Raw genomic sequence first — 11,101 nt, 5'->3', positions numbered from 1 at the left:
CATCGATAGAAGTAGATAAACGGGAATTAATTCTAACTCCCACATGATAAAAAAGAGTAAGAGGTCTCGAGCAGAAAATGATCCTATTTGACCACTATACATTGCTAACATTAGAAAATGGAATAATCGGGAATCTCGAGTAACTGGCCAAGCCGCTAAAGTAGCTAAAGTGGTGATAAACCCCGTCAGTAAAATGGGTCCTATGGAAAGTCCATCGATTCCCAATCTCCAGTAAAAATCCAAAAAAGGGATCCATTTATAATCCTCCATCAATTGGATTAATGGATCGTCTAATTCGAAATGATAACAAAACGCATAGGTTGTTAGAAGCAGCTCGAGTACACAGATACATATAGTATACCATCTCATTACTTTATTTCCTCTATGAGGGAAAAAGAAAAGTAATAAACCCGCAAATATTGGAAAAACTACAACTGTTGTTAACCAAGGAAAATAATTCGTAGTAAAAACAAGATACACTTGGACTAAAAAAACCCATGTTCGAAAATAAAATAAAAAAAAATATATATATGTATATTTATTTTCGAGCACGAGTTTTTGTCGGTAAAAAAGAAATCAAATGTATTCAAGGGGGCTTTTAGAGAACGTATCAATAAGCTAGACCCATGCTTCGAGTTGTTTCATGCCATAAATAAACGCGAACACTCAAAAAATCTGTCGGACAGGCAGATTCACATCTCTTACAACCAACACAGTCTTCCGTTCGTGGAGCCGAAGCTATTTGCTTAGCTTTACATCCGCCCCAAGGTATCATTTCTAATACATCTGTGGGGCAAGCTCGGACACATTGAGTACACCCTATACATGTATCATAAATCTTTACTGAATGTGACATTGGATCTATAATTTTTTTTTAAGACTATAAATTTTCGATCGAGTAAATTTGTAAATGAATTATATATTTAGATACCAGATGAGTCAATAATTTATCAGAATTTTGATAATCAATCTACTTTCAGATTAACTCATGCGATAGGGCCAAGATACTTTGATTTTTTACGTTTTCGCAAACATTATCATGGATTACGTATGATACATATAATTTTACTTGATGAATATCATAATTTATCTCATAAATAAATATTACTTATTCAACAAATTCGATTGATTGATACGAGTGGATTTTCTGTTACGATAAATTGACGAAAGAATAGCTGGGCCAATAGCTGCTTCAGCGGCTGCAATAGCTATAACAAAAATTGAGAAAATATTCCCTTTTAATTGGCGACTATCAAAAAAATCAGAAAATGTTACGAAATTCATATTAACTGCATTCAGTATAAGCTCAAGACACATAAGGGCCCTAACCATATTTCGGCTTGTGATCAATCCATAGATACCGATAGAAAATAAATAGGCACTTATAATAAGTACATGTTCGAGCATGATTGACCAACTCCTTATCAATTCCGATTCATTTCAATATGAACAAAAATGTAATAGATTCAATTCAATTGACAAAAAAAAAGTACAGAACAAGAGAATATATTCGTAATCGATCGAATAAAAGAATTTTGAGTTTAGACCAAAAAATCTTCAAATAGAATTGAAGGGGAATGTGTGTGATAACATACAACAAAGTTTAAATTATGCTATTTCTAACTAAAGATTTATTACTGGCGAGCCACGGAAATTGCGCCGATCAAAGCAGCTAAAAGAATGATCGAAATGAGTTCAAATGGAAGAAAAAAATATGTTGATAAATAAATTCCAATTTGTTGACTATTACTTATTAAATCTTGCTCTAGAATCTGATTTGATCTTGTAGTCCAAATAATCCCATACCATGACGTATCTACAATAGTAGTCATTAGTGAAACAAAAATACTTGTACAAACCAGAAAAGTAACTCCATTCCCAACGGTCCAAAGATTAAAATCTTTGGAATATTCTGAACCCTTCATGAACATCACAGCAAATATGATTAAAACATTTATAGCTCCCACGTAAATAAGGAGTTGCGCAGCAGCTACAAACTGGGCGTTTGCTAGAATATAGAATAAGGATATAGAAACAAGAACCAGTCCCAACGAAAAAGCAGAATAAATGGAGTTGTTAAATAATAGTACTCCCATACTTCCTAATATAAGACCTGATCCCAACAAGACTACAAGAAAATCATGTATCGGTCCAGGCAAATCCATTATATGTAGTAAAAAAAGAGATAAATAAATCTAAATGTTTTTCATGACCTTATTGATCTGACCAGGAAAAAAAATGTATAATCAATTCCTAATTAAATATTAAGGGGTGTGAATTAATGTAGGTACAGTTATTCTATTAATCTTAGTCTTGATCTGAAAGAGTAAAGTAGATTGAAACTATATATTTCGAAATATATAGTTTCAATCTAAATTAAGCTACAATTCTCATGAATCAATAGTTTGGATTTGTAGGTAGTGACCAAACAAACAAAACGAAAGAAACCTCATGTCTTTAGATCAAAACAGAACCTTAGTAATTGTAAATTACTCTTTAATCAACAGATTGACTTATTTTAGACTTCAATTTGAGGCGAATTCGAATTCAAAATTGTTCTAATTGTATAATCATCAACTACTGACATTGGTAAACGACCCAAAGAAATTTGATTATAATTCAATTCGTGACGATCATAAGTAGAAAGTTCATATTCTTCAGTCATTGATAAACAATTTGTTGGACAATATTCAACGCAGTTACCACAAAATATACAGATCCCGAAATCAATACTGTAATTAAGCAATCGTTTCTTTCGAATATCCGTTTCCAATTTCCAATCAACAACGGGGAGATCTATAGGACATACACGAACACATACTTCACAAGCAATGCATTTATCGAATTCAAAATGGATTCGACCACGGAAACGCTCCGATGCTATTAATTTTTCGTAAGGATATTGAATAGTTACAGGCAAACGATTTGCATGGGATAAAGTAATCATGAAACCCTGACCAATGTACCTTGCAGCTCGTACTGTTTGTTGACCATAATTCATGAACCCAGTTACCATAGGGAACATATTATAATATCTCTAAAGAATTTTATGTTTGTTTCTTTCTCTTGTTTGAGCAAGTCGTGAATATAGAATATGGTATTCCTTTACAATGAAAAGAGTTGAAAAGATGTTGTTAATAATAGATTACCGAGAGATATAGGTAAAAGAAATTTCCATCCAAGATTTAATAGTTGATCTATTCTTAGTCGGGGTAAAGTCCATCTTGTTGCTATAGAAATGAACAAGAACAAATAAGTTTTCGCTAATGTAATAAAGATACTAATTGTCATTCCAAAGACTTCATACACTTTATTTATTTCAAATAGTTCATAACCTAATATGTATGGAATAGAGATATCCCAACCACCCAAGTAAAGAACAGTTACAAATAACGAAGAAACTAATAGATTTAGATAGGAAGCAACATAAAATAAACCAAATTTTATACCTGAATACTCAGTTTGATAACCCGCTACTAATTCTTCTTCTGCTTCTGGTAAATCAAAAGGTAATCTCTCGCATTCTGCTAAGGAAGAAATTAGAAAAATAACAAACCCTATAGGTTGACGCCACAAATTCCAACCCCAAAAACCATATTTTGATTGAGCCTCAACTATATCAACGGTACTAGAACTGTTAGATAATTATAGTCGGTAATAACATCACTGTTCTCATCGCTATTACAGAACCGTACATGAGATTTTCACCTCATACGGCTCCTTGAGGGCCTTAAATAAATCTAAGGAGCGTATCGGGATTATTTATCTTGTCTTGCTATGTTTTTTTTGTAGAATACTATAAGATAAAAATATACTATAAGATAAAAATCTATCGTGTGTCCCCAAATTAACCCAATAGAATTCTGTCTGTTATAATAATAAAGAAAAAGGTTACTTCTGAATTGATCTCATCCTTTAAAAAAAATTCTTTGTTGAGTAATAACTTAATTCTTTACTAAAATACTATTTATTATAAATATCAATAACCCATTGTTTTCAATTACGAAAAAAAAATTGGCTATTCCATTAGTTCATGAATTCGGACATGAATTCTATCTCTATGAATAGGGAGATAGGAAAGAAATGCATATAGTAATGGAGATAAGAAACAATAAAAAATATCTCTTTTTTTTTTTTTTTGTAATTGGATTCTTTCCATTTTTTTTCGTTCCTATTCTTCTTTCTGAGAAAAAGGGTACTTACTCAATAAGGGATTATTTCGTTTCCGATAGTCATTTATTTAATGGGTGGATAGGCGTATACTCTGGATCGGAATCGTGGGGAGTACTGCCTGATCATTTCTACAAACTTAAAGCCCCAATTCGTATTCTTTTTATATTATGCATTTTGCAAAAATGTCCTTCTCTCTCTTTTGGTTTTGGATAATTTTGAAAATCTCCATTACTAATCCTTTGTATATCTTGGTGTTTCTAACCATCCACTCATTTTTGCTCAATCGGCTGTGTTATGGTAATACACATATGGTAGTACATAAAAATAATAGTGAAAACTCAATCCGGTTGATCTTTTGAGTCCGCTTCAAGACAGGATAACTAGTGACCCAATCTTGGGGCTCTCTTGCGCCTATATTTTTTTCTGCTTAACTCTTATACATAGAAAATGAGACTTAATATTTTGACTGCTAATTTTTATTTATATAAGCTGTTTTCTTTCACTCATATAACTATCTGATTTAGTTCATTAATCCGAATAATAAATATAAAAATGAGGATATCTATTCAATGCATTTCAACCCTTTTCTCGAAAAAAAGTGGGAGAAGTTTATGTCTCAACGAATCACACGTAGAGATATTGATAATACACATAGAGTTAATGGTATTTCATAACTAATTGATTGAGCAGCAGCTCGTAGACCACCTAAGAAGGAATATTTATTATTGGATCCATATCCTGACATAAGAAGTCCGATGGGAGCAACACTTGAAATGGCAATCCATAAAAAAACACCGATAGGTAGATCGGCTAAAACAAGGCGATAACCAAAAGGAATTACTGAATAGCTTAGTAAAATTGATATGACTGCTATCGATGGTCCCATACTGAATAAGCGAGTATCACCTCTAGATGGAAGCAGATTTTCTTTAAAAAGTAGTTTTGTACCATCTGCTAAAGCTTGAAGAACTCCCAAAGGACCAGCATATTCAGGTCCAATCCGTTGTTGTATTCCTGCGGATATTTCTCTTTCTAACCATACAATTACTAGTACGCCTATTGTGATTCCCAATACAGTAGTCAAAATAGGGACAAGTACCCATAGAATTCCATAGAATTCTTTTAAGAATTCCAATCTCGAAAAAGAATTGATATCTTGGACTTGTGATGTATCAATTATCATTTTAACGATCAACTTCTCCCATAATGATATCTATGCTACCTAGTATTGTCATAATATCAGCCAATTTCATTCTTTTAACTAACTGAGGAAGAATTTGCAAATTGATAAAACCCGGCGGGCGAATTTTCCACCTCCAAGGAAAACCACCCTGATCCCCTATCAAAAAAATGCCCAATTCTCCTTTGGGGGCTTCGACTCTCACATAAAGTTCTTGTTTCGCCAATTCAAAAGTTGGCGAAGGTTTTTTACTAATGAATCGATAGTCAAAGTCATTCCATTCCGGAGACCTTGCTCGATCAAAAGATCGTATTTCTAAATTTTCATAAGGTCCCCCTGGAATTCCTTCCAAAGCTTGTTGAATAATTTTTACGGATTCCGTCATCTCAGCAAGTCTGACTAAATAACGAGCTAATGAATCGCCTTCTTTTTGCCACTGAACTTCCCAATCAAATTCGTCATAACACTCATAACGATCAACTTTACGAAGATCCCATGGTATTCCGGAAGCTCGTAGCATTGGTCCTGATAACCCCCAATTTATGACCTCTTCTCCAGAAATAATACCTACTCCCTCAACTCGTTCTAAAAAAATAGGATTTTGTGTAATAAGTTTTTGATATTCAGCAACCGCTGTCAAAAAATAATCGCAGAAATCCAAACATTTATCTATCCATCCATGAGGTAGATCAGCCGCGACTCCCCCGATACGAAAAAAATTATGCATCATTCTCATACCGGTGGCTGCTTCGAATAGATCATATACTAATTCTCGTTCTCTGAAAATATAGAAGAAGGGAGTCTGTGCGCCAATATCCGCCATAAAAGGGCCAAGCCATAACAGATGAGAAGCTATACGACTCAACTCCAACATAATTACTCTGATATAGCTAGCTCTTTTGGGGACTTGAATATTTCCCAACTGTTCTGGACCATTTACGGTTATTGCTTCTGTAAACATAGTAGCTAAATAATCCCAACGTGTTACATAAGGTAGATATTGTATAATTGTTCGGTTTTCTGCAATTTTTTCCATCCCTCTGTGTAAATAACCCAATATTGGTTCACAGTCAATAACATCTTCACCATCCAAAGTAAGGATGAGTCGAAGAACACCGTGCATTGAGGGGTGGTGAGGTCCCATATTGACTATCATGAGGTCTTTTCTTGTAGCCGGTCCATTCATAAGTTTTTCCTCGATTCATCTTTCCATGAATTGCTGAAAATTAAAATAAGTTCATAAAAATGCAAGATCTAATAAATCAAATAATTAAAAATTACTTTTTAAATTACTGAGTTTTTGACTCCCGAATATCCAATTGATTAATTAATTCTTTATAACGCATTTTATTTTTCTTTGATAAATAAGAAAGTAATCGTTGGCGTTTTCCGAGAATTTTACGTAGACCTCTTTGAGATAAATAGTCTTTTTTGTGCAATTCCAAATGTGAAGTAAGTCTTCGTATCTTATTGGTGAAACTGACTACTTGAAATTCAACAGATCCTCCATTTTCTTTTTTTTCTTCTTGCGAAATAACTGAGCTGAATGAATTTTTTACCATAAAATTAAATCTCCTTAGCCTTCTTTTTTTTTATAAATTATTATTGATCAGTAATAATAATGTTACTCGTTTTAATTTGATATACACAATAATCTTACTTTGATTAAGAATTTCTATTCTTTTTTTTTTTAATAAAATCTAGCAATCCCTTTTTTGAAAATTTCAGATAGGTATACAAAAGTCTGGTATATTTTTGCATGCACAAAAAATATTTAGACTGCAATTTTCAATTTAAAATGAAATAAGAATATTTTCTTGATTCATTTCTAAATCTAATAGATACGTCATTAAATTCAATTAATATCATCTATCAGAATCTAAGAGAGTGCCATATGTGTATTTCTTTGTCTTCATATACCATATAAGGTACGGGCAATATAGGAAAAATGTAGCATTAACTAATTTGCAATTGTGGATACATATGGATCCTTAGCATACTAAAACGACTGCTATTATTGGTATCAAACCAATACCGATTCATACAAGCTAAATCTTCTAATCGATAATTGGGCCAAAGAAAGAACTTTAATTTTTTTAGTTGATTTTGATATCTATCAAGATGTTTGCTTGTTTTATCTAAAACTTGATCATCTGTTTTCACCTTATTTCCATTGTAAAATGCTGTATTTCTCTGGATATCATTTTTATTCCCAGAATTGAAACAAATTAGAATTCTAAACTCTCTACGACCTCTAGGGGATAAGATATTTTCCGGAACAAGCAAATCATAATAATTGCTGGTTCTATTTTCAGTCATTTTTTGAGGTATTGCAATGGATTCAGCAAAACTCCTCTTATAAGGATAGCCTTTTTCTTGATATTTTTGATTAAATTGGTACTTATTCTTATGAACTAATGAAATACCTATGGTTTGAGACATAATAAATTTTCCATCATTTTTTACAGACAGACGAATGGGTTCTATAATAAGTATTCCAGTTCTAATTAATTCTGAAAGAATCAAGCCCTTCGAAGATAGCAGAATATCCAGACTCAGGTTGCCATTTTGAATAGAGGATATATAAATTTGTTTGGGATCTAGCAGTCTAACCAGGAGACAACATATTTTGATGTTATTGAAAATTTTTTTATTTACGTATGCCGAACCATCCCATCTGCATTGAACACGAAAATATTTTTTTAGTAACAACTCAAACTCCTTGCTCATCTTTTTCGCGTATTGGTTTTGATTTATACGTTTTCTCCTATCTGCTACCGCAGAATCTTCTTGAAGATTTTTTTTGTGGTTTGAGTGAACTGAGTCAAGATCCTCTTTGGCCACAGATTCCTTTTCTGCTTTATTTCCATTTTCTAATTCAAAAGTTTTTTCCTTCGCTGATAGAAAAAGAGATCCTTTTTTCTTTTCAATGAGTTTTTTTTTTTTACTAAAAATTTCATTTCCATTCAATTTTTTTTCATTTCCATTCAAATTAAAAAGAAGTGATTTGATTGGTATCAGCCATGGATTAATCTTATATGCATTATAAAGTATCAAAAATTCTGGAAAGACCCACCCACGTTTCAAATTCGATCTGGAACCACTTAGTATTTCTTCATTCATTCTCATCCAATCAAAAAAAGTTTGTTTTTTTTTGTTGGATCGGTTGCTTTTTTTATCTTGATTAATTGTCAGATAAAACAAATGTTTCTTATTTATTTTTTTAATTAGTTGAAAATGATTAACCCCAGTTTTAGTATTTTTTTTACTGTTCGTGTCAGCCTCAATATGGATCCAGGATCGAATATCGACCTTATTTTTAATAGAAAAATGCAGCATTCTCCAATCAAAATATTTTCTATCCATAGTTTTTTCCAGATCTATAATATCATCTTCTCGTAGATAATTATTGATAAGGATATCAGTCAGTATATCAATAAATTTACATTTATCCGTGTTGTACTTATAAGAACTTTCTTGATTATTTTTTACTTCTACTGGTAATTCAACAATATATGAATCTTTATTATCTTCATAATTAATAGATTTATATGATAAACAATCATATATATATTTTTTTATTTTCTTATCTTTTTTATTCGGTAATGAGTCGTCTATTTCAAAATGATTTTGTTTTTTGTAAGCAATTAATCGGTTTTTTTCATCTGAAAAACATTGGTTAAAATCTTTATTTTTACGATCTTGCTTAACTCTATTTCGCCATTTTTGGGGGAGTAATTTTGACCATCTAATCGGATATAAATCCAAGTTATAATGACCCCTTAACCAGTTTTTCCATTGATTTCTCATTCCAGAATTTTCAAGATTATTTTGTTTTAGGTCGGAATGTAATATTTCGTGTGCTCCAACAACTTCAACAAAATAATCCTCTATTTCATTCTTAAGAAAACGAGATGTTCCGTGATATTGAAAGACAGGTCTTAACTTAGATAAATTAATAATTTGTGTTTGTGATAATTTGTAAAATAAATATGCTTGCGACAAGTATGATAAGTCCAAAAAGATCTTTCCATTCTTATTAGTAATATTGGAAAGTGACTTTTTGATAGTTGAAATAAAGTCAATTATACTTTGATTTGTTTTATCAATTCTTTCTTGATTTGATTCATTATTGAAAATGGATTTAGTAAATTTTTTTTTTATTGATTCAATAAAAAGTTGGCCATTCCTCGGCATATTAATCATACGTTGAAAACATATACATAGATATTTTTCAACAAAAAAATTTAGAAAATGATGCGATTTACGAATTAATCGTACATTTCTTTTTTTTAATATCTTTAAAATATTTTTCTGAGATTCAAATATTTTATCATCATAACTTATTTTGTTAGGACTAATTTCTGTATTTAGCAACTCTTGTTTCGTGTCTTTTCTAATTTTTTCAATTTTTTTTAGTATGGTGTTTGTTCTATCAGTCAAATCTTTCATTTTTTTTTCTCTCAATGAAAAATTTGTCCAATCCATAGAACTAATTACAATGGACGAGTCTTGGATCATTCGATTACTTATTATCGAATTTTTTTCGTTTTTAGCTTGATTCAACTTGTATATTTCTTTCAATTGAAATAATGGAATTGGGGTTCTTTGTAAAAGTGCTTTTATTCCTTCTTTTATCTTTATAAATAAAATGTTTTCGGTGACCTCTTTTTTTTTTTCTTTTGAAAAATTTATAATTTCTTTGAAAATTTTTATAAACAACTTTGTTCTTAAAAGTCTTCCAATACACATCTTTGTCCAGTTTTTTAAATTTTTTGCTCTTTCGGTTATTAACTCGGGTTCAAAAAACGAAAGGTTTCTTGTGCCAGTACCAAAAGGAAGGTCAGTTTCCATTCCCAAAATTGTTAAAAAAGAAAAATCCCTTTTCTTTTTTATTGAATCAGGGGATTCTAACCTAGATTTGGGCCACGGTTTCAGACGAAAAGGAAATAAGATCTTTATTTGAATACCGTCTGTTAACCAATTTTTTGGAAATTCGTTTTCTGATAATGGAATACCATTATATGTGCACTTTATATGAATTTCTTTATTCCAATTTTGAAAATCCTCATACCAGTCAGGAACTGCAAATAATAGCATACGGGTAAGGTTTTTAGCTATTATCAATGAGGGTAAGACAATATATTTTCTAATAATTGATTGAGTTATTAACAAAGAACCTCTTATTACTTGAGCAAATCGAATGCTATCCCAGAGTTCTCCTATTTCTATACGTCTTTCTTCTAAGGTGCTTTTCAACAACTTTCTACTTTTTTGCATATTTTCGCTTCTCGTTTCTTCTCTATTATTCGAAATAGTCAATTCTGTGTTTGTCCATATCCAAGGTCTAAAAAGTTTTTTCATTAGACCAGGAATATCAAAAAAACGAGATTTGGCTACTCTGTCAAAAAAAAGAAAAGAATGTACACGTTTTTGAAACAGTTTCCCAATAAATGTTTTACGTCGTTGAGCACGCATAGAGCCTTTGATTAGCTCTCGACGAAAATCCGATTGGTAGGAATAGCGTATCAGAGAAATTTGATCTGAGTCCTCAGACTCATCAGTATAGTTGATATTAGTATTAGTAGGAATATTTCTAATTTTTTCGTTCGCCTTTTGCCGATCAGTAAGCTTATTCCTATCATTAAAAAGTATGACATTTTTGGCTCTTCTTGAACGAATTTGATGATCTTCCGGCATATCTTCGTCGTTTTCTTGGATCAGTTGGTCTGTCTCCGTGATTAATTT

The sequence above is a fragment of the Cucumis melo genome, unplaced genomic scaffold, assembly GCF_025177605.1.
Source record: "Cucumis melo cultivar AY unplaced genomic scaffold, USDA_Cmelo_AY_1.0 utg001521l, whole genome shotgun sequence".
NCBI classification, from domain to species: domain Eukaryota; kingdom Viridiplantae; phylum Streptophyta; class Magnoliopsida; order Cucurbitales; family Cucurbitaceae; genus Cucumis; species Cucumis melo.
This window is presented reverse-complemented; position numbering follows the sequence as displayed.